Source organism: Pleurodeles waltl, chromosome 10 (assembly GCF_031143425.1).
Source record: "Pleurodeles waltl isolate 20211129_DDA chromosome 10, aPleWal1.hap1.20221129, whole genome shotgun sequence".
In the NCBI taxonomy this organism is placed as follows: Eukaryota; Metazoa; Chordata; class Amphibia; order Caudata; family Salamandridae; genus Pleurodeles; species Pleurodeles waltl.
Genome location: NC_090449.1, coordinates 433,062,197 through 433,087,178, shown reverse-complemented (window position 1 = coordinate 433,087,178; position 24,982 = coordinate 433,062,197). Strand labels below are relative to the sequence as shown.

The 24,982-nt window shown below is 46.6% G+C and overlaps 1 pseudogene; it reads right to left on the bottom strand.

Moving 5' to 3' along the window:
• Window positions 1-15,992: 15,992 nt before the first annotated feature.
• On the bottom strand, window positions 15,993-16,115 carry LOC138262523 (small nucleolar RNA SNORA35; annotated as a pseudogene).
• Between the last annotated feature and the right edge of the window lie 8,867 nt (window positions 16,116-24,982).

Genomic DNA, 24,982 nt, shown 5'->3' with positions numbered 1-24,982 from the left:
TCCTTTTTTTAGCAACCTTAGAATTTCAAAAGATTGAAAAAAAGCCTAATAAGTTTCGAAATCTGTGCCTTTTGGCTTGTTTGTAGCTCCTTAATGCTGGTTCATATATCACTGTGCTATATTAGAAGGATTTTACCTTATGAACTGTAAGTAACAAAATGATATCTTAACAAAATGATCTCTGTTACAAAAGTAGTAACAAGATGATCTACCTCTATAAAATACAAATCTGTGATCTGTATGTTGTGTTTCACTCTGCTGCAGACACCTTTACCCACTATGCTACTACCGTGATTAGACAAAACACAAATATCTCTATGAAGTGAATTAACCACCAGAGTTCTCTTACCATTGTTATCCCCTTGACCCATTGGGAACAAATAGATCTCTGTAGCAGTTGCCGTGCCCCATAATGCAGCCTGTTTGTGACCAATTAAATAAGCCAGAACAGCCTTACTGTCACATTTGTCCTTGTTGACATGATTGCACCACTTGCATGTCACCCTCTTTCTGCTGCCAAACCTTGTTCTCTAATGTAGGAAGTTGGCTCTGTATATACTATTTCAAAGTAAGAAATAGTGTGCACAGAGTCCAAGGGTTCTCCTTAGAGGTAAGATAGTGGCAAAAAGAGATAATTCTAATGCTCTATTTTGTGGTAATGTGGTCGAGCAGTAGGCTTATCAGAGGGTAGTGTTAAGCATTTGTTCTACACACACAGACAATAAATGAGGAACAAGCACTCAAAGTCTTACTCCAGGCCAATAAGATTTTATATAGAAAAAAATATTTTCTTAGTTTATTTTAAGAACCGCAGGTTCAAGATTTACAAGTAATACTTTAAATGAAAGGTATTTCACTTAGGGACTCTAGGAACTTTGAATAATCACAATATCATGTATCATTGGCAAACAAGTCCATAAGCTATTTTAAAAGTGGACATAGTGCAAAAATCAACAGTTCCTGTGGGAGGTAAGTAAAGGTTAAGTTCACAAGTAAGTAAAATACTTACAAGTCTCAATGTTAGGTCCAAGGTAGCCCACCGTTGGGGGTTCAAGGCAACCCCAAAGTTACCACACCAGCAGCTCAGGACCGGTCAGGTGCAGAGGTCAAAGAGGTGCCCAAAACGCATAGGCTTCAATGGAGAACAGGGGTGCCCCAGTTCCAGTCTGCCAGCAGGTAAGTACCCGCGTCCTCGGGGGCAGACCAGGGGGGTTTTGTAGCACACCGGGGGGGACACAAGCAGGCACAGAAAGTACACCCTCAGCGGCACAGGGGCGGCTGGGTGCAGAGTGCAAACAGGCATCAGGTTTTAGATAGGAAGTAATGGGGAGACCCGGGGGTCTCTTCAACGATGCAGGCAGGCACAGGGGGGCTCCTCGGAGTAGCCACCACCTGGGCTAGGCAGAGGGTCGCCTGGGGGTTGCTCCTGCACTGGAGTTCGGTTCCTTCAGGTCCTGGGGGCTGCAGGTGCAGTGTTGGTTCCAGGCGTCGGGTCCCTTGTTACAGGCAGTCGAGGTCAGAGGGAGCCTCTGGATTTCCTCTGCAGGCGTCGCTGTGGGAGCTCAGGGGGGTCGTCTCTGGTTACTCACGGGCTCGCAGTCACCGGGGAGTCCTCCCTGAAGTGTTGGTTTTTCACAGGTCGAGCCGGGGCGTCGGGTGCAGAGTGGAAAGTCTCACACTTCCGGCGGGAAACATGAAGTCTTTAAAGTTGTTTCTTTGTTAGAAAGAAAGTTGCAGATTGTTGAACAGGGCCGCTGTTCACAGGAGTTTCTTGGTCCTTGGTTGCAGGGCAGTCCTCTGAGGCTTCAGAGGTCGCTGGTCCCTTTTGGATGCGTCGCTGTTGCAGTTTTCTTCTAAGTTGGGAGACAGGCCTGTAGGGCTGGGACCAAAGCAGTTGTCATCTCCGTCTTCACTGCAGGGCTTCAGGTCAGCAGTCCTTCTTCTTGTTAAGGTTGCAGGAATCTAGTTTCCTAGGTTCTGGGGTGCCCCTAAATACTGAATTTAGGGGGGTGTTTAGGTCTGGGAGGGCAGTAGCCAATGCCTACTGTCCTTGAGGGTGGCTACACCCTCTTTGTGCCTCCTCCCTGTGGGGAGGGGGGCACATCCCTAATCCTATTGGGGGAATCCTCCAAAACCAAGATGTAGGATTTCTAAAGGCAGGGTTCACTTCAGCTCAGGACACCTTAGGGGCTGTCCTGACTGGTGGGTGACCCCTCCTTGTTTTTCTCACTATCTCCCCTGGACCTGCTGCCAAAAGTGGGGCTGTGTCCAGGGGGAGGGCATCTCCACTAGCTGGAGTGCCCTGGGGCATTGTAACACGAAGGCTGAGCCTTTAAGGCTCACTGCTAGGTGTTACAGTTCCTGCAGGGGGGAGGTGTTAAGCATCTCCACCCAGTGCAGGCTTTGTTTCTGGCCTCAGAGAGCACAAAGGCTTTCACCCCAGGGGGTCAGAAACTCATCTCTCAGCAGCAGGCTGGCACAGACCAGTCAGTCCTGCACTGAAGGATTGGGTAAAATACAGGGGGCATCTCTAAGATGCCCTCTGTGTGCATTTTTTAATAAATCCAACACTGGCATCAGTGTTGGTTTATTATTCTGAGAAGTTTGATACCAAACTTCCCAGTATTCAGTGTAGCCATTATGGAGCTGTGGAGTTTGTTTTTGACAAACTTAATATGGCCACACTGTACTTACAATGTCTAAGAATGGACTTAGACACTGTAGGGGCATATTGCTCATGCAGCTATGCCCTCACCTGTGGTATAGTGCACCCTGCCTTAGGGCTGTAAGGCCTGCTAGAGGTGTGACTTACCTATGCCACAGGCAGTATTTTGTGTACATGGCACCCTGAGGAGGATGCCATGTCGACTTTGCCATTTTCTCCCCACCAACACACACAATCTGCAATGGCAGTGTGCATGTGTTAGGTGAGGGGTCCTTAAGGGTGGCACAACACATGCTACAGCCCTTAGAGACCTTCCCTGGTCACAGGGCCCTTGGTACCACTGGTACCTTTTACCAGGGACTTATCTGTGTGCCAGGGGTGTGCCAATTGTGGAAACAATGATACATTTTAGGTGAAAGGACACAGGTGCTGGGGCCTGGTTAGCAGGGTTCCAGCACACTTCTCAGTCAAGTCAGCATCAGTATCAGGCAAAAAGTGGGGGGTAACTGCAACAGGGAGCCATTTCCTTACACCTAATTTATGGGATCCTGGAGTAAATGTGTCCCATTTCCAGCACTGTCTGGATGCAATTGTGGAGTGCATGCCACTAGCTGGATTTCACAACAATATAGAGTAATTATTTTACCCTGGCCTAAATGTGCCTCTATGGTTTTGGGGCTTCTGCTACTCCTGCTGCATTATATAAAGAGGCCTACTAGTGGTGCAAAAGGGCCTCTATAAAGTGATTTACTAGTAGTCTAACCGTACCGTCAGGGGTTTGGCTAATTTTGAGCCAAGATAGACTTCAGAGGGACCCTTCTCTGGACCCACCAGGCAAATATTGGATCTCACCACCATAAAGAATAATTAATGTCAAAGCCAGTGGTATTCAGATACCAACCAAAGACTTGGACTCTCCTATAAACGACACAGTTGACTCTCAATGTCACTCACATTCACTTTTGTTTCATGCTTACGTGTTGCTGTCACAAATTTGAAGCACATTCTCCTGACACTTACACAAAACATGAAAACTCTACATGTTAGATGACACCACAACAAACCCATCCCAACAAACCCATCCACATCCATGCTCTGGAAGATTGGGTCTTAATAGTAGGCTACTTGGAAAATGCCTTAAAGCGTCAATAAGAGGTGCAGAAAATACTATAGAAATTCTAAATTACTAATTGTTTATTGATGGTAAGGTTTTATTACAGTTGGTTTATCTGGAAAACTAATATAGCAGGGTCAAAGTCAATCATGTTTAGAAATACTTAGATTATGTTGTCACTCAACATGTGGCTGAATCAGTCTGAGGTCATCCTTATTTTCATTCACACCATCCTGTTATAAAATCACCCACTTTTTAAGCGCATTTTAAAATAATTCTCTTTTGTTCCTTTTCCGCATACCCTAAAGTGGTGATCGCTGCCACTGCTCCAAGACCTGTAAATGCACCATAATTTTCAGTTAAATAGTTATGAGAGAGCAACTACAAGTCCCACGTAAAATTGTGTTTATAACCTATTAAGCAATGTGACTGACCCACTATGCATTAAATTGCAACCTTAACCAATTTTGTCCAAAAATCATGACAGGAATTTTTCTTCCTATAACTATAAAAACACATTTTACTTTGATCAATGATACTTGGCCACACTGTTTTAAAACGTTTCATCTGTCATTCATGCTTCCAAAACTGTCCAAAGACAACTCCTAACCCTGTGTAAAAGTTTCATTAACTACTCTCAACTTTTGACAAGTAACACTACAATATCTATTCAAATAAACCATTTGCTATGGATGCTTGGAAAACGTTTGGGAGAGAACTAAGAATAGGATCATGCAAGTAGGACGTCTCCTGTGCCTTATGAAACTGTACAAGTAGCCTGTTGGGTAGATAGATTTGAGTTCAGTGAGGAGGAATCCATCAAGAAATTAACAGCTGTGTATGCCAAGACACTCCACTACAACTAATGACAGAGAATGCAAGCTCCCATCAGAAATTAAAGTCAGACAGAAAAAAGTGACTCGGGTACTGCAATAGGATGTACCCACTAGTTCCAGTATTACAAAGGATACGTTACTGTCACTTTATAGACATGTCCATATTCAATAGATGTCAGGATCTAAACAGATCTCCAAAAATCCAGATTTTTGACCCGCTTTCCCCATGTATCTTCATGGCCCACCCAGGCATCTTCATAGCCCCCCCCATATCTAAAATCCTGGAACCTGGCCTGCTCGTAATCTATACTGTGAATTAGGAAACGCATCCCTTTGTGGATGTAGTTATAGCACAAGGGCCAGTTATCGGAGAGAGTAGACTGAAAGCAGAGGAAAAGTTGTCATGTGTTCCAATGCAGGGTTAATTAGCAGCTCCTATCAGAAAACACTTTAACAAAGCTGAAAGGCTTCCGTTTTATTAAATGCAGAAAAGGCATGCGGCTCAGATGACTCGTCTGGGTTTTGAATCTGCGACTTGCATGGGCACACTGATGTCTGCTGCAAACACCGAATCCTAATCCGTTCTGATCTGCGGTACTAGGACTGGAGCAGTGCGATGCCTATCAGGGTACATACGGATCCCTAGAGCAAACGCTTTCTCCTTCACCCTCACCCCGCCTACTCCGCTTGTTGTGTCTAGAGATGCAGAGCTCGCAAAGCCCTTGGCCGCCGAGGGTGCCCTTGCCAGACCTGCCATTTAGGATTAAGTCTAGTGTAGAAACATCTGCTGCCTACGGCAGCCCCACGGTGCTGCCAGAGGAGCGGCAGCGATGCCGGCTTTGGGAGTCCCGCGGAATATAACGTAAAGAGGGCACTTAATGTTATCTCCTTTTGAGGCTCTGCAAGCCCAGGTCTTCCTTTTCTTCTGACCTCCACTTTGGGATGCCCCAAGTGTTATTGGCTCCAGCGAGCCGCTGTGCTGGAAGGCCTTTCTGCTGCGAGAGACCTCTGTAGTTGGCAGTGCCGTGTCTAAATGAGGCCCTCGTGAGCGGTCACCCTGTGTCCGGCGCTGCCCACCTTGCCTCATTCACAATCAGAGCGAGATAGAACAACATTGTCTTGGCAGCTTTCAATGCGCGGAAGAGGACGTTCCGGCAGGTCCCTGAATGAGATGTCCCATCTTAAACCGCCTGGAAGGCAGCTCGAGCGCTTCGACGGCCTCTCCCTTATTTACTGGTAATGGTTCTTCGGCCATAGTTATTCTGTATGTAATTTGTACACGAGTACGGCTGTGTCGTGGAATGTCTTTTTTATTCTCTGGGGCTGTGTTGGCATATATGTGTTGTGTGTCTATAGGCGCCTCTGTCGATCTATCCGTGTGGGTCTGCTTGTGTAGCTCTCTACATCAGTGATGCTTAAAGAACGCCCTGGGGCTTCACGCAGACCTCCTGACCTTTACATGCACCCCTTCACCAACAGAAGCACTGGGCTGATTTTCACTCGTCTCAGCACCAAGCTGTTAAATAAACAGACAAACCTTTATTTAAAGGTGATTTAAAGTTAAATGCACCACTTAACTTTAAGAAGACCTTTATTTGTTAAGAAAACTTGCAGCAAACGTAAAACTATCTCTTCAAAATTCAAAAAGTGTAGTTTATTAACATGCAAAACGTGTTATCTTAGTACATCAGGATTATATCAGTGCTTTGAGAAGGATGTTTTTAAAGAAATTGTAGTTTCCAAACATTAATTTACAAGCATTCACTCTTCCCTGCACCCTGAAAACAATGCCAATAGCAGGACTGACTTTAGTGCTGGTGGTGCCCTGTGAGACAGTCTTTTTTGGGTCCCCTCTCTCCCATGACCACCTTCTCTACGAATTCCCTCTCTACCACCCTCCAGCAGTGCCCCACTTCTGTCCATAGCCCCTCTCTGACATACATTTATTTATTTATAGTCTTACTCATAGTTCAGTCACACTCAGTTCTGTGATCTGCATAGTACCTGTTCTTTTCAACAGACACATTAACCATCTGCGCTGCTATGATGAGTCAGAACTGCTGCTAGACAACATTCTGATCTCTCACCAACAGGAACATTTATCACTAGAGTTATGTTGACATGTTTATTGTTGCCTGAATACCCTGCATGCACAAGGAAGTTCACATGCTACATCACCCCTCCCACTAAAGTCAGCGGCAGGTATTGCTGCACCGGTCATAGCGCCCTAAAGCCAGCCCTGAACTAAGAGGCAAGTCAGTTATGGGAACCCTTTGGGTGGCATGGCTTCCTATTATACATGAGTAATATTGTAAGTTATTAAATCAAACACATGAGTAGGTTGTGTACAATGCACACCCTGAAGCCATGTATTTCAGGCCCTTTTATATGTGATAATAGAGAAAAAGGAGGAAAAGTGAAATGAAACAATTGTGTTGGATCACACAATTTGGTAAATTGGGAAACCCAGGATTAATCACAGGTTTTCTGGTTTCACATTGTACAATTCAGCCACTAGATGTATATGCTTCGCTTCCCTACATCAACGTTATTGCCGCCACCCCCCTCAAACCTAATGCCACCCTGCTGGCATCAATGCAGCCCTTGGTCACATCACAGACCAAACTTTTTGGGCCCTGGGAAATGTTTGCTTTGACCCATGCTCCATGTGTAGTCTGTGTGGGGTTCAGTGATGTATATTTGCTCCTGTATTGCTATATACACCTCTGTACATTGTGTGTGTGTAGCGATATATGTATAAGTGCTTGTGTAGGTTTTGCCTATTGATGCATTATTTCTATGGGTGTCCATGTTTTCCTACTGTATTTCCTAACACCTGTCTGTTTATTTGTTTTCATTTTGAAACTTTTCTGTTAGTGTGGCGTTGCAGTGTTTTTGTTCATCTTATTTTAGGTCTCTGCTACAGAGAGCTTTGGCTTTAGCTGTCTGTAGGCATACCTATCGTTGCCAACCTGCTGGGGATGGCCCTCCTTAGAGGATTTCCCTGAAATGCTTTGCTTTTTTCTCCCAGTCTTTTGCTGGCTTTCTTTGCGTGGCCTTAAGACTCTGGGCACTTTCCCGCTGTACTGCAGTGGGAAAGTATGCATGCCCTGCCTACACATACTAGGAGGGGGCACTTACGTGCTTGGTTCAGGTGCTGTACCCCATAGTGCCCTGTAAAATGATCCACCACATACCCGGGCACGTACAGCCCTGGCTACTAGCGGAACATTACACTGAGTGTGTCACCCACTAGAATAGCCTGGGAAGCATGATGCAGATGCAGGCCTGTGGAGGCACAATTGTGCTTGTGCTTAGTTTGGCACTGATAACTTCGTAGTTCCTCCTGAGGAGACACTACGCTATCTTTAGAACATCCCCTGAAGGACGGGGCAGGTGGAAGGCGGAAGGATGGGCTGGTACAAATGCGTGTCCTTTGCCCGATAGGGAAGAACCCCATGTGGATTCCCTACCTGGGGGGGGTGGGGGGTCAGTTCTTCCATAGATTTTTGCTGATTCCGTTCCCAGTGGCCTTAGGGCCCTGGACCCTTTCCCACTGTCAATACAGTGTGGAAGTGGGCATGCCTTCCTACATATACGAGGAAGGGACGCTGGCCAGTGTGTGCGCCTGTGCTCACTGGCACGCCAAACATGTGCTGAGCCTGTCATAGCAGGCTGGTGTGCACACTTGCCCCTAGGTTGTGTTTAAATATGTATCCAGCCTGTAATAGCAGGCCTAGGTGTGTGTATTAGCACCTATGGTGCTTTAAACCTTTATCCAGCCTGTCATAGCATGCCTAGGTGTGTGCACTAGCACCAGTGAGGTTTTAAACGTATCCCTGCAATTAAGAGAGGTACCCCTCCACGAATAAAGGGACAGAGTTAACCTTTATACATAAACACAAGCCTCCCTTTATGGATTTTGCAGGAAGGTAGCCTCTTTAAAAGCCTTGTTACCCTCACTTTTGGCCTGATTGTGAGTATATATCAGGGTGTTTTTGCTGTCTCACTGGGATCCTGCTAGCCAGGACCCTAGTGCTCATAGTGAAAACCCTGTTTGTCAGTATGTTTTATATGTCTTACTGGGATCCTGCTAGCCAGGACCCCAGTGCTCATAGTTGTGACCTGAATGTGTGTTCCCTGTGTAGTGTCTAACTGTGTCACTGAGGCTCTGCTAATCAGAACCTCAGTGCTTATGCTTTCTCTGCCTTTAAAATTGCCACTGCAGACTAGTGACCATTTTTACCAATTCTGATTGGCACACTGGAACACACTTATAATTCCCTGGTATATGGTACCTAGGTACCCAGGGTATTGGGGTTCCAGGAGATCCCTATGGGCTGCAGCATTTCTTTTGCCACCCATAGGGAACTCAGACAATTCTTACACAGGACTGCCACTGCAGCCTAAGTGAAATAACGTCCACGTTATTTCACAGCCATTTTACACTGCACTTAAGGAACTTATAAGTCACCTCTACATCTAACCCTCACTTGCTGAAGGTTAGGTGCAAAATTACTAAGTGTGAGGGCACCCTGGCACTAGCCAAGGTGCCCCCACATAGTTCAGGGCAATTTCCCCGGACTTTGTGAGTGCGGGGACACCATTACACATGTGCACTACATAATACCTATATGTAGCATCACAATGGTAACTCGGAATGTGGCCATGTAACATGTCTAAGATCATGGACTTGTCCCCCCATGCCAAATCTGGTATTGGGGTGCCAATCCCATGCATTCCCGCGGCTCCAGCATGAAGCCCAGGTACTGCCAAACCAGCTCTCTGGGGTTTTCACTGCAGCTACCGCTGCTGCCAACCCACAGACAGGCTTCTGCCCTCCTGGGGTCTGGGCAGCCTGGTCCCAGGAAGGCAGAACAAAGTATTTCCTCTGAGAGAGGGTGTTACACCCTCAACCTTTGGAAATAGGTGTTATGGGCCTGAGAGGAGTAGCCTCTCCTGGCCTCTGGTACTGCTTTGAAGGGCACAGATGGTGCCCTCCTTGCATAAACCAGTCTACAGCGGTTCAGGGATCCCCCAGCCCCTGCTCTGGCATGAAACTGGACAAAGGAAAGGGGAGTGACCACTCCCCTGTCCATCACCACCCCAGGGGTGGTGCCCAGAGCTCCTCCAGTGTGTTGCAGACCTCTACCACCTTGAATGCAAAGATGTGAGGCCACAATGGAGGCCTCTGAGTGGCCAGTGCCAGCAGGTGAGGTCAGAGACCCCTCCTGATAGGTGCTTACCTGACTAGGTGGCCAATCCTCCTCTGAGGGCTATTTAGGGTCTCTCCTGTGGGCTTCTCTTCAGATAACGCATGCAAGAATTCACCAGAGTTCCTCTGCATCTCCCTCTTCGACTTCTGCCAAGGATCGATCGCTGACTGCTCCAGGATGCCTGCAAAAGTGCAACAAAGTAGCAAGAAGACTACCAGCGACGTTGTAGTGCCTAATCCTGCCGGCTTGACGGTTTCTTTGTGGTGCATGCTCTGGGGGCTGTCTGTCTTCACCCTGCACTGGAAGCCAAGAAGAAATCTCCCGTGGGTCGACGGAATCTTCCCCATGCTAACGCAGGCACCAAACGAATGCTTCACCAGTCCTTTGGGTCCCCTCTCATCATGACAAGCATGGTCCCTGGAACACAGGAGCTGGATCCAAGTGACACCGACAGTCCAGTGGTCCATCTGTCCAAATTTGGCGGAGGTAAGTCCTTGCCTCTCCTCGCCAGACAGTAATCCTGTGTACTGCATGAACTGCAGCTGCCAGGGCTTCTGTGCACTTTTGCAAGGAATCCTTCATGCACAGCATAGCCCAGGTCCCTAGCACTCCGTCCTGCATTGCTCAACTCACTGAGTTGACAACCGGCTTCGTGGGACCCTCCTTTGTAGTGTTGAGATGACCGCTGTGCCCAGTTTTCTTGAACCCATGTTCAATTACTTCTGCGGGTGCTGCCTTCTTGTGCGTGGGCTCTCTGTGTTGCTGAGTACCCCTCTGTCTCCTGTTCCAAGTGGCGACCTCCTGGTCCTTCCTGAGCCCCGTGCAGCACCCATTTTCTTCAACTGCGACCTTTGCAGCTAGCAAGGCTTGTTTGTGGTCTTTCTTCAAAGAAACAACTCTGCATCCTCCAGCATTCCGTGGGACATCTTCTGTGCAAAAGAGAAGTTCCTGGCATCATCCGTTGTTGCAGAATCTTCAGCTTCTTCCACCCGGAGGCAGCCATTTTGCACCTTCATCCAGGGTTTAGTGGGCTCCTGCCCCCCCGGACACTTTGTGACTCTTGGACTTGGTCCCCTTCCTTTACAGGTCCTCAGGTCCAGGAACCCGTCTTCAGTGCTTTGCAGTCAGTTGTGGTCTTTGCAGAATCTGCTATCACGTCTTTAGTATGTTTCTGGGGAAGTAGGGTCACTTTACTCCTACTTTACAGGGTCTTGGGGTGGGGTATCTTGGAAACCCTTAGTGTTTTCTTACACTCCTGCGATCCTCTACACACTACTCTAGGCCAGGGGTCCCTAAGTGGTTCGCATTCCACTTCTTAGTATATGGTTTGTGTTTCCTCTAGGCCTTTTGCATCCTATTGTATTCTACAGTGTTTGCACTACTTTTCTAACTGTTTACTCACCTGATATTGGTCTGGGTGTATATTTTGTGTATTTTACTTATCTCCTAAGGGAATATATCCTCTGAGATATTTCTGACGCATTGTCACTAAAATAAAGTACCTTTTATTTTTAGTAACTCTGAGTATTGTGATTCTTGTGATATAGTGCTAAACGATATAAGTGGTAGAGTAGGAGCTTTGCATGTCTCCTAGTTCAGCCTAAGCTGCTCTGCTATAGCTACCTCTATCAGCCTAAGCTGCTAGAACACTACTAATCTACTAATAAGGGATAACTGGACCTGGCACAAGGTGTAAGTACCATCAGGTACCCACTATAAGCCAGGCCAGCCTCCTACAGATTTCCACAATGTAATTCCTTATTAATATTGCTGGCACACAACAAGTATTACAAAACGTTATGTAGTGGTTATCCTACAGCCGTATTTGAGCCTTACTCACAATAAACACTCTTTGCAATCCTCTTTTGGTCTATGATATTTCTTTTCCTTTATTTTTATACATTTACTTTAATAATGATATGCTTACTTATATAATAATACAGTCACCAAATGTTAATGTTTCATTCCACATTTGACATTTATAAAACTCTATGAACAACACTTCTATACAATAAAAACTTTGATTTTCATAGTATTTAAAAATGTTGACTCAGCGTTCTTCAGGACAAATTTATGAGTTCGCAATCTGTTTTTGTATATACCGAATGACTGAAAAAAAACTAAAACAATATTTACACTTACATCCCGAATAAGACCAAGGTTTAACAACGGCTATACATTATCCTACATGTCCTACTAACCACTATCTTTACACATCTCTTACTTACAGACAAGGAACTTCTGTATGATCATATACAAAACTTCTTTTAAATTTATGAATTAAGACCTATTACAGATTTTTATGTCATAATAATTTCCTGCAATTTTTGTTGTGTACCAGCATACCAATAAATTCACATTGCTCTCTTTAGAACCATCAATTCTTCAATATATATTGTGACTTACTCAGAGTTGTCATATGATGGCCCTCTATTTCACTTGTTTTCTGCCATCTGCACTATTTCTTGTGCTGCAGGGGTTAACGTAGGTGTTCCTAATTACTCTTGTTTTTTATGCTTTCTACTTCTCATACAACCATTAAAACTTATGTTGACTTACTATCGATAAACTTGTAGACCTTTACTCCAGTAGGCTCCTCTCTCGGGTTATATTTATCTTTTCACAACCCAAATGTGGTCTAAAAATCGCACTGCTGACTCCCTTGTTGCTCTCCTGTGGTGTACCCCCAGAGTGTATATTATATGTATCCTGTATAAACTAACTTTTATTGGGGTCTGAAAAACAAAAAACGGGGAGCCAGATCATGACCTCACTAAAGTTAAGATTTGGATTCCACAGCCCCCTGGCAGACAGAAGTGAAATTTAGGGGAGTCCTCTGTTGTTCAAAAGTTAACCCTCCGAATCTTCCCAAACTTTAAAGGCACAATACAGTGTAACTACTGCTTCCACACTGCAGCAAAGTAGAGATATACTGCAGGAACGTGGGACGGAGACCCTGGACCGCGTGGTACACACTGCCAGAAGGATATGTTGTGCACAAGGACTAATTACCACCCCTGGAAGGGACCGCACACCCTTCCTGCATCGTTGAGGGCCTGGGCAAACTAGTTGCTGCTGTGTGACACTCTGAAATGTGCTCTCCAAGGGCTTGTTGCATTGCTCCCAGTTCTCTTGTTGAGGTCTCAGGGATTTCAAAGACCTCCCTCGAGGGACCAACACCTTCTACATGTGTTATCTGGAGAGCTGTACCCTCTTAAGTGCCTACATTGTCTGCTGGGCATCACCTGGTAGCAGCGGTGTGAGCGTGGAACTAAGTATTGCACCGAGAGACCAGATTGCCTGCTGGAGAGCTTTCAAAGTACTTCCCACATTCAAGGAGTGTGGCCCTTCACCATGAGCCCATGACACGCATAAGCATCTGGTTGGTAGTGAGAGTTCACCTGTTACAGGACCCCCTTGGCCTGTTTTTGTTGAGTGTGCTGTATTTCTCTCGTGCAACATCTGACTGCATGCTCATTGTGTGCGGTGTCTGATTCACTGGTTGCAACCCTCGAAGGTGGGGGTTTACCCAGAACAGTGTCACATTCTACCTCATGTGGCACAGCTGAACTTGCGACTTTATGTGTCTGACCGGATTTACCTGTGTGAGTCAAGTCATCGCGCACCAGACATTCTGCCTTATTCCAAGGAGGTAAGGGATAGGAGCTTGTTGTGTGTGTCCGAAATTGTCTGGTACGACTCAAGTCATTGCACAGCAGATGTTGTGCCTCGTTCCAAGGAGCTACAGGATTAGAACTCTCCATGTGTGTCTGGAATTGTCTGGTGTGATTGAAGTCAGCATGCACCAGACTGTGTGCCTCATTCCAGGGAAGTACGCAATTGGGAACTCTTTCTGGGTGCATTCCGAATTGTCTAGTGGAGTACCTGACTTGGATGGGAGCCACTGTGAACAGCTTGTGTCCTAAGGTGACACTCCCCTCATGCTAGGCAGACAGGGGTCTGCTCCGGAAGGCACAGTGTGGGGACCCCTGAGTGGTGACCAAACCTCCTTTTGTCACCTGTTGCCTGATCAGCCTTTTATTCTTTCTCCCCTCCCATCTTTGCGCCAGGATCCTGGATAAGTGTACCTCCACAGGAGAGGCCTAGGATCTGGAGAAAAGGGGCTCTCATCTTGAGCTTGTGAGAGGCGGAGTAGTAGGATCTGGTTGGAAGGTGGAGGAAGTTTTGGACCCAGGGGGGTCTGCGAGCACAGGGACCACTAACCTGCTGGATATCAATGCACCACATTAGGGTGCTGGGGCGAGTGTGTGCGAGTGCATGTTATACTAGCCTGCCTGATATCTTCGGCACCGCGAAGTGGTGTTGAGTAAGTGATTGAGAGTGATTGCCTGTGACTGACTAAACTGTATGGCAGTGTTGCTGTACACGTTGGTTCTTTGTCAGAGGATTATTACGGTTGAAATTGGGTTTTACCTGTGTGGCCTAGGCCGTGGAGCTATTTATGAGTGCTGCAATTCTCTGTATGTACACATTGCTACCATCGTTCTGAAACGGGGTGCACCCTATAACTGTGTGATATTGAATCAGGGTAATCGCTAGGGTTGGTCTCATGCTGACAACTTTTTGTCCCACTTGAGGGTGCTGGGAGGGAAAATTTTATTTTTTCTTATGTGTACTTACTGTTAGCCATTTAACACAATTGGGCCAAGTACTGCTAGTGATATTACTAAATGTGATTTATACCTAGATTTACATGATGTTCATGTAGTGTTAACTAATGTGTGTGTGGAATACAAACTTTACACTTTGTGTGAAGTCTCTTTAGTGACGCTCAGTGTATTTGTTGTGTGGAAGTGAAGTGCTGTGCCAGTGCTTTACACATTGTGCCTGTGATATGCCTGACTGCTCTGTGCCAAGCTACCCAAAGGTGAGTGCAGGTTACACAGTGAGGGTAATCACCCACCCCTGACAGGAGTGGTATGTTCTGCCTGGCTAGGGCCTCACCTCAGCCAACCAGAACATGGCGCCTCCAACATAACCCATAATATATTTCTGAAGTGGGTTTTTGGCCTGTCTCAGTTATTGCTCTTGAGCCAGTGGTTTTCTTCCCTTATACTTGTGTGTGCCTTGTCCAAGAGCATTCTCGTCTTCCAGTGTTCTGATTAGATGACTTGTATCTTTCCACTGCATACATAAGGGAATGTCTTTTTACATCTTGCTTACCAGACAGTGCATGCTGTCTGGTTGCAAAAGGCCTATTGTGGGCTTATCTTTGTTGGCTTTATTGTCACTCTTAATTGCTTGCTTCTTCTTTGATGGCTTGCATTCCCCTTCTTCTGCTTCTGTCTCCCCTGGACCATAGTCCCTTTATCATCCTTTCAATCAGATAGCTTGTATACTTCCACCTCTCACTTTAGGACAACCACTTTTTCCCTTATCTTTCAGCACTCTATGAGTGTCCATGTGTTTTCTAGATCACTCAGTTCTGTGTTGCTTCCCTCCCCAAAACATCTCCTGCCTGTGCTGTGTTGCTCTCTCCCCATGTGCATCTCCCTCTTGTGTCCTTTACTCCCTAACCTGGATTCCATGTTGGTGTCTCTCTTGTGTGCAGCTCTCTATCTGCTTCTCCCCTGCCCCCATCTCTCCGTCATGTGCTGCTTTCTCCCTCCTTCCCCCACCCAGCTTTGTCTTTTATCCCCGTCTCTCTTGTTTTCCCCACCCACCTCTCAGTTGTTCCCCCACCCTTCGCAGGCATGTCAGTTTTATTGGCCGAGGTGATTTGGAGGCCATACAGCGACCATTTGCAGGGGTGGGGGCTATGCTAAATCAAAAACATTTCTCTTTTTATTTACGGATCTAAGGGCCAGATGTAGGTAGGTTTCCTTTTGCGAGTTGCAAATTGCGAGTCCCAGGGACTCGCAATTTGCATCTCGCAAAAGGAAATGCAGAAAGGTGTCTCAGACACCTTCTGCGACTCGCTATGGGGTCGCAAAGACCCATCTCATGAATATTAATGAGGTGGGTCGCAGTTTGCGACCCCATAGCGAGTCTAGGCACTCACAGGGATGGTGGCCTGCTGGAGACAGCAGACCACCATGTCTGTGACTTCTTTTAAATAAAGCAGTTTTTTTTTCTTTTTGCAGCCCGTTTTCCTTAAAGGAAAACGAGCTGCAAAAAGAAAAATTACCGAAACCATTTAGTTTCGTTTTTTTTCAGAGTAGGCAGTGGTCAATAGGACCACTGCCTGCTCTGAAAAAAATTTTTTTTTTGCATTCACAAAGGGGAAGGGGTCCTATGGGGACCCCTTCCCGTTTGCGAATGAGTTACCATCCACTTCAAGTGGATGGTAACTGCGAGTTGGTTTGCGACCGCTTTCGCGGTCACAAATCAACTGTACATCGCAATGCGGTCGCAAATAGGAAGGGAACACCCCTTCCTATTTGCGAGTCGGAATCACATTTTGCGAGTCGGTACCGACTCGCAAAATGTGACTCTGCATCGCGGCAGGCCTTTTGCACCTCGCAAACTGCGTTTTTCGCCGTTTGCGAGGCGCAAAAGGCTACCTCTGGCCCTAGGTGACATCCTCCATTTTAGATCGGTCTATAAACAAAAAGTAAATTGGTGTCCACGTCTTTCTGTCGGTACTTACATATGCAGTGACACATACATGCCTACAGCATGATCAACCGGAAAAAACAGCTGCATCATTCCCCTTTTTGTTTTTGCACCGTATCGGTAAATGGCTTTGGCATGGCTAATAGGTCCTAAAAGAGAGACCTATTGTCTTTATCACTGCATGTTTTATTTGTTTTTGTCACTCCATGGGAATGCATGTTGGTCATTCCATGGGAAATATATTTTTATTTTTATTTAGATAGTTTTCTATAGCGCTGGCAAGACCAGAGGGTATCAGAGCACTTTACAACAGTATTGATAGTAAATGCATCAGTTCAAAGAGACAGTTATACAAGTAGATTTCACATGGTCGAGAAAATAAGATTCTGGCGGTGGTGAGGTGGGGTGTGAGAGATTCTTTTTGGAGTAGAGGTTGGTTGAGGAAGAATTATTTTAGTTGCTTCTTGAAGATCTGATGGGAAGGGATGTATCTGATGAGCATTGGTATGGAGTTCCAGATTCTAGAAGCGTTGCTTGAGAAGGAGCATGTCCAAGTTTGTTGCTACTGGGTTTTGGGCAGGATGAGGAGGAAGGTGTTTGAGCTTCTTAGTGATCTTGTTTGACCTGCTTTCAAGAGTTTATTGGTGAGTTATTCTGGTTTCCCGGTGTGAAGGGCTTTGTGTGGAAGGCAAACAGTTCGGAACTTGCAACAGGCTTCAATTGGGAGCCATTTTAGACTCCTCAGAGCAGGAGAGATGTGGTCATATTTTTTAATTCCAGTCACCAGTTTAGCGGCTGCATGGAGGGTGGGCCCCATGGGGGCAAGTTGGGATTTGGCCGTGCCAGTAAGGATGGAGATCCCATAGTCTAGTCTCGAGAGCACCAGTGCTTGTGTGGCCTGTTTGAGATCATCTTGGGGATTGAAAGATTTGATTTTGTTCAGCAGTTTAAGGCTGTGGAAAGCATTGTTGGCATTCTTCTTGATATGGTCCTCCATGGTCAGGTTGGAGTCCAGAGTGATGCCCAGTGACTTGACTGTGTTCGTAAGGGTGAGATTGCTTTTGAGAGTGTTGATGGATTTCAGCCATTCTTGCATCTGGGGAGCCGGTTCGTTTTCGAGAGGAGTATTTCCGTCTTATCCTGGTTGAGTTTAAGATGGTTGTGGAATAGCCAACATTGAGCTTCTTTAAGGGTGTTGTTCAGGCGGTGAATGTCTTCTAAAGAGGATATTTCAATGTAAAGTTGAGTGTCGTCAGCATAGAGATGGAAGGGGATGTTGGCTCGAGTGAGGATGGTAGTGAGAGGTTCCATATAAATGTTAAAGAGTGTGGGAGAGAGGACAAATCCTTGGGGGACTCCTCTGGTGATTATTGAGGTGGGCGAGGTCATCTTATGTATTTTCACTTGTTGCGTTCAGTTTTGTAGGAAGGAAGAAAACCAGCAGAGGACTGTGCCTTCTATTCCAACTCTCTTTTGGAGGGAGTCCAGAAGGAGCTTGTGGTCAACTGTGTCGAAGGCCGCTGTTAGGTCTAGGAGAATCAGAAGGCAGCATCGGTCAACGTCAAGGGAGTTGCGGAGGTCATCTCCTATTTTGAGAATGGCTGTTTCTGTGCTACAGCCTTTTCAGAAACCTGATTGTAGAGGGTTAAGAAGGTTGTTGTTACCAATGTGTTGGGTTAGTTGATGCAGAACACATTTCTCAAGAGTTTTGGCAAGGTAAGGTAGGTTTAGACTGGTCTATAGTTATGGAGGATGTTTGGGTCAGCTCCGGCGTGATTTGGCCTAGTTTGAGGCAGTCAGGAATCCCGACGGTTTGTAGGAGGCTGTTGATGATCTTGGTCCAGATCGGGGTGAGGGACTGGTGAAGTTTTTTTGCCAGGGAGGATGGGAGGGAGTCAGCTAGGTGAGAGGATGTTTTGGAGATGGACAAAGTTTAGAGATGTCCATCGCCAGGAGAGGGTGGAAGGTTACCCAGCTAGCTGGGTTGACTGTTAAAAGTGCTTAGAGAGATATACTTCAGTTCTAAGAGGGGGGTTGTCAGGGGGGGTAGGCAATGGATATTATTGATTGTGGTAGGCGGGGGGCTCTGTGTTTGGTGGAGTATAAGGTACCAGGGAAAGCTCAATCTCTGTGATTTTATCATCAAATAAGTTAGCGAAATTGACACAAGTGTCTTTGGTTGCAGCTGGGAGGTTAGGGGAAGGTTTAGTAGTTTGTTGTTTGATGATGTTGTAGAGCTCCTTAGGGTGGTTTTTAGCTTTGTCTAGAGCATTGTGGAAGAAGGTGTTTTTTTCATTGGTTATGTGTTTTTTGTAGTTTCTCTATTCCCTTCTGAGTTGTTCAAGGTGCTTAGTGGAAGGGTCGGATCTCCTGAGTCTTTCGGCTGCTCTCAGTTTTCTTCTTTCTAAATTGAGATTATTGTTAAACCAGGCTCTGGATGGGGTATTTCTCACTATTTTAAGTTTCATGGGAGCTAATTGGTCAAGTATGCTAGTAAAAGTTGAGTTGTACTGGGTGGTTAACTCAGTAGTTGAGAGGTTTGCCGAAGGGGGCGAGAGTAGGGAGCTGATATTTTCTTCAAGATTAGTTAATGGGATTTGGTCAATGTTTCTTTTCCATTTGAGTGTCTTTTGAGAGTGGGTAGTGTTTTGGGGAGTATTGTTAAGATGGAATAGAATGATGTGATGGTCTGACCAGTCGACAGGAAGAATATCGTTGATCGTGAGTGAGTCTTTGTGGGCTATAATCGCATCTAGTGTAGCTCCTTTGATGTGGGGTTGGCCCTTGCAGTGCTGGGCAAGGTCTTTGCTGTGTAGAAGGTCATCTAAGGATTGGATAAGAGCATTATTATCTTCATTCCATTGGAGGTTGAGGTCACCCAAGATGATGAAGTTGGGGCATGATAGAGAGCAGTGCGTTATTAGGTCAGCTAGGTGATCTCCGAAAGGTAGTGTGTTACCTATGGGGTAGTAAAGAAGGTGGAAGGTCACCTTGGAATTGTCACTCATCCTGATGGAGGCGTTGAGATGTTCACATGAGTTGTAGTTGAATGAGTCTTTTATCTCTATTTCAATATTATTTTTGTGAATGATGACAATGCCTCCCACATGGCGGTCTTTTCTATCTTTGTTGGTAATTGAGAAAACTGGTGGGACGAGGGTATCCATGATCGGTTGAGAGTGTTCAGTCAGCCAAGTTTCTGTGATGAGGGCAATGTCAATGTTGTGATTAAGGATGGGATCAACTAGATCCACAGCATGTTTGACTGCCGATCTGCAGTTAATGAGCATACAATTTGTATGCTGATGGACCTTGGAATCTGGAATGGAAGGGATCAGGGGGATGTTGACGAGGTGAGTTGGAGGTCTGGGTGAGGTGGGAGGTATGAGATGTCGGCCTAGACCTGTGATGACCTGGATGTTTGGTATGGGTAAGAGCGAGTTGTAGGATAGGGCAAGTTGTACTGCTTAATTGTGTGACAATGGAGCGTTAGTTCTTTTTGGCCTTAAGGCGTTGAGGTAGTAGGGCCTGGAGAGCCTGTTAAGACTCTGGGGGGTGGTTATGTCCGGCGGTGGAGTGTGTGCCAGGGTCGGGGGATGCATCAGCGGGTTGAGGCTTCTCGCTATCATGTTGATGCCCTGTATGATGATTACAAGTTGGGATTTAAGGTTGGTGAGCCGTTCGTTAATTTTAGATGTGAGAGTGGAGTTGTAGGGGGTGTGTAGGGGGTGTGTGGGTGATGCGATTCTTATTGTGTGGGGTCCGATGCGACTGTTTCTGATGGTTCTCTAGATCCATGGTGGTATGTGGGAGGAGACAGTAGTAGAGTAGTTGAGAATGGTATCGAGGGGTGCGTTAGAGGCGACATAGGAAGTGGGCGGAACATGTGTGTCACTTCAATTAGTTACGTCTAGTCTGTTTATGGGAGGTAGGAGAGGGGGGTTGGGAGAGGGAACTGTGCCATGGGAATCTTGGATAGGTTTGGGGAGAGGGGTAGTTTTGTGCGAGAGGATTGTGGTGGTGTAGGCTTGAGAGCCTTTAAGGATGTTGTGATTGATGATTGTTGGGTGTAGGGAGTTGGGGGCTGGGTCAGGGGGAGAGGGGTTGATGGTGATGGGTGAGTCGCTCAGGTTGTTGAGAGTGTCTGTAGGAGAGGTGGGGTGCTGGGGGTGCTACACCCTTAGGAGGTAAGTAATACACATGTTATATACACTAAAATGCAGAAATAGGCATACAAACAGTGCAATTAATGAAAACAACAATAGTTAGAAATGGGCCTAGGGGGAGCACAAACCATATACTAAGAAAGTGGAATGCGAAAGTCGGTCCTCCACCTAGGAAAGTGTAGTGTGTAGAGGGGAGCTGGGAGTACTTAGAAAGCCCAAAGGTAAGTACACACAGCCCACTCTAGTGAACAGGAAAGCAGGAGTAAATCAAGTAAGTTTCCTAGAACACACACAAAGAAGAACAGAAGAATATTGCAAAACCCAGAAGAGACTGCAAGACACCAACAGTGGATTCCTGGACCAGAGGACCTGTGGGAAAAGGGGACCAATGCCAAGAAGCACAGAAGAGTGCAGACAGGGCAGGAGCCCCAACCCACCAGGAGGAAGGTGCAAGAAGTTAACCACCGGTGAGGAAGAAGAATCAGCACTGCACCTAAGAAGACAGAGTCGGGTTCCTGGAGGGTGCGGTGATGTTCCACGCCAGATGGAGGATTGCAGTTGGGTTTGCATCATCGGAGTCCATCAACAAGCCTTGGGATTTGCAAAGCTTGCGGTAAGCAGAAAATTTTGCTGCCGGGGACCAGGAAGGACCAGGAAGATTCTACCCAGAAGGGGGAGCCAGAGGGAGGCCTCAGCAACACAGAGAGAACACAGAAGACCAAGCAGTGAGCACAGGAGTCCCACAGGACGGGGACACAACAGTTGCAGAAGAGGCCCATGCAGCACTACGAGAAAGGCTCCCACGCCGCTAGAGAACCACTCAGGCAGCTGTGTCACAGGATAGCATGCTGGAGGTTGAAGCTTCAAGATGCATGAAGATCTTGGAGGAAGGATGCCAACCTACCTTGGCAGCTGCAAAAGACGCAGTGCACAGGGGTACTGTCTTGCATGGGGAGGCAAGGTCTACCTCCACCAAAGTTGGACAGCTAGAAGAGAGGACCACTTCAGTCTACGACCTGTGATGCAGGATCCATGCATCTCAGCAGGAGAGGGGATAAACGCAGCCGGTTGTCTTCGCAGTTAGTGCCTGCAGAAGCAGGGGAGTGACTCCTTCACCCCAAGGGAGATTCTTTCTCCTCTCTGATACAGGCTGAAGATAGGCTGTCCTCAGAGGATGCAGGCCCCGGGAAATTATGCAGTTGGTGGAAGGAGCCTGGGCTACAATGTTGCAGAAGGCATCTTGCTTCTTTGTTGCAGCTTGTAGCGCCCTGAAAAGTCCAGATGCAGTTTCTTCGGACCAAAGTCAAAGTGGAGGGTGCAAGACCCTAAATAACCCTGAAAGGGAGATTGGTCACCTAACCAGGTAAGCACCTATCAGGGGAGGGCTCTGATGTCACCTGCTGGAACTGGCCACTCAGATGCTCCCAGAGTTCCCTGCCAACCTTGAATCCAAGATGGCAAAACCCAGGGACCCTCTGAAGGAGCTCTGAGCACTACTGATGATGGACAGGGGAGTGGTCCTTGTCCCTGTCCTTTTTCCAGTTTCACGCCAGAGCAGGAACTGGGGGTCCCTGAGCCGGTGTAGACTGGTATATGTAAGGAAGGCACCAAATGTACCCTTCAAAGCATTTCTAGTGGCTTGGGGAGGCTACCCCTCCCAAGCCTGTAATGCCTATTTCCAAAGGAAGAAGGTGCAATCCCTCTCCCAAAGGAAATCTTTTGTTCTGCCTTCCTGAGCTCAAGGTTTTCAAGCAACAGAAGGGCAGAAACCTGCCTGGGAGGTGGCAGCAGCTTGGGCTGCCGGGAAACCCTCAGAAGGCTGTAATGTTAATACTGGAGGTCCTCTAAGGAGCCCCCAAAGTGCATGAATCATAGAACCAATGCTTGCAAAAGCCTTGGGGTATGATTCCAACATGTTTGATACCATATGTGCCTATGTTCAGACTTGCCATTATGTAGCTGGACATAGGTAGTGACCTATGTCCAGTACACGCGTTAAATGGCATCCCTGCACTCATGAAGTCCAGGAAAATGGGCCTGGAGTTCGTGGGGGCACCTCTGGTAGTGCAGACTTATTAACTGATGTAAAATATGTTTTATGTTTATAAACATCTAAAAATAATATACATAGGTAGTCAATATGTATGTGTATGTGTGTATACATATAACCTATTTTCGGTCACCATGAGGTAGTTTTTTAATATATTGTTATTATTTTATACATTATAACACAGCAATCAAGCGGCTTATCATATAGTCGCAACATTAGCAGTATAGAGAAAACCAGACAGTTACCAATTGTATGGTTGCAAACAAGAGATAAAGGGACCTATCCCCAGCACCCCTCACCCACCCTACTGCTACCATTACATCTCAGTTGGCTTGGTATTATCATGCAATAAGAACCTATTACAATATCTAGCATTGTATTCATAGACCCAAAAAGAAGTTTACTGTGGCTAGCTTCCCCATCAGCGAGGTTCCACAACCACTATTCCACACTCCCACCAACCTATACATCTCCCAACCATAAAGGAGTCTAGCACATCCAGTCAATTTATGTATCCCTGGCAGTAACAGGTGGAGTATCTGGTGTTCTAAGGTCATGAAGCAACTGTGCCCAAGCTGCTATGTTGTCTGCTACCTTCTCGTCTGTTCAAACATGTTTAATCCTAACCTCTTCCACCACTGCCTGGTCGGAGAAGTCTCTTAGCCAATCCCCGCACCCAGGCAGCATAGGGCTGAGACACTTAGGGCCATATTTATACTTTTTGATGCAAAACTGCGCTAACGCAGTTTTGCGTCAAAAAAATTAGCGCTGGCTAACGCCATTCTGAAGCGCCATGCGGGCGCCGTATTTAATCAATGACATTAGCCGGCGTTAGCCGCCGGCGCTGCCTGGTGTGCGTGAAAAAAAACGACGTACACCAGGCAGCGCCGGCGTAGGGGGATATGGAGCTTGGGCGCCAAAAAATGGGGCAAGTCAGGCTGAGGCAAATTTTTAGCCTCAACCCGATTTGCGCCATTTTTTTCGACTCCCAACCCCCATAGAAATGATTCCTGTCTTAGCAAAGACAGGAGTCATGCCCCCTTGCCCAATGGCCATGCCCAGGGGACTTCTGTCCCCTGGGCATGGTCATTGGGCATAGTGGCATGTAGGGGGGCACAAATCAGGCCCCCCTGTGCCACAAAAAAATAAAATACAAAAACTTACCGGAACTTACCTTAATGTCCCTGGGATGGGTCCCTCCAGCCTTGGGTGTCCTCCTGGGGTGGGCAAGGGTGACAGGGGGTGTCCCTGGAGGCATGGGAGGGCACCTCTGGGCTCCTTCCGAGCCCACAGGTCCCTTAACGCCTGCCTTGTCCAGGCGCTAAAAAACGGCGCAAAAGCGGCCGTACGTAATTTTTTTTGACCCACCCACTCCCGGGCGTGAATTTTGCCCGGGAGTGTAAATACGGCGCACATGCCTCGGAGTCAATTTTTTAGACGGGAACGCCTACCTTGCATCTCATTAACGCAAAGTAGGTGTCCAAGCTAAAAAATGACGCAAACTCCATGGACTTTGGTGCTAGACGCGTCTACCGCCAAAGTATAAATATGGAGTTAGTTTTGCGTCGGAATTGCGTAAAAATAAACGACGCAATTCCGGCGCAAGCAGAGTATAAATATGCCCCTTAATAGCAATACGACGTTTTGCCAATAAGTCCCAGCAATATAAATTTGTGGCTTAGTGTTTTTTCCTTTTGGTGCAGGGAGCAATCCTAACTGTATCACTTTAGGTGCACACACAATTTTCCACGAGGTAGCTCTCTCTAAGACTTCCACGATGTCCCTCAAGTATGGCGCCAGTGCACTGCAGTGCCACACTACATTAAAAAAATCAGCTGAACCACGGCAGAGCAAGGACACTGAGGAGAACATGAAGGGTATATTCGATGAAGGATGTTCGGGCCAGATATGGCTGATGATTGTAATTATATTGTATACGTTTAAAGCACATGTTTGAACTACTGGTCTTATCACTCCCTAGTACTCTCATTTCCACTCTGAGGCAGAAACATCCTCATCAAGGACCGTCTCCCACCTACTTTGTGCATTCGATGTAATGCATGGAGAATCATGTCTCAGTGCTCAATAAATGAGAGAAATCAGTCTTTGTCCACCTCCCAAGGTCAACAATGCAGTCAAGATGGCCAAAGCCGGAGGTTCGTCAGGGAAACAGGGCCACAATCTATGAGCCGTTGCCAACATTTTGGCATACTATAAGTATTGGCCCTTCCCAAGCTGAAAAGCATACATTGCGTCTTTTTGGGCAATAAATTGCCCTCCAAGATAAAGATCTCCCAACACATCACACCCCCCAATCCTTCAATTTTGTTTCATGGACATATCTAACGCAATCGTAGCA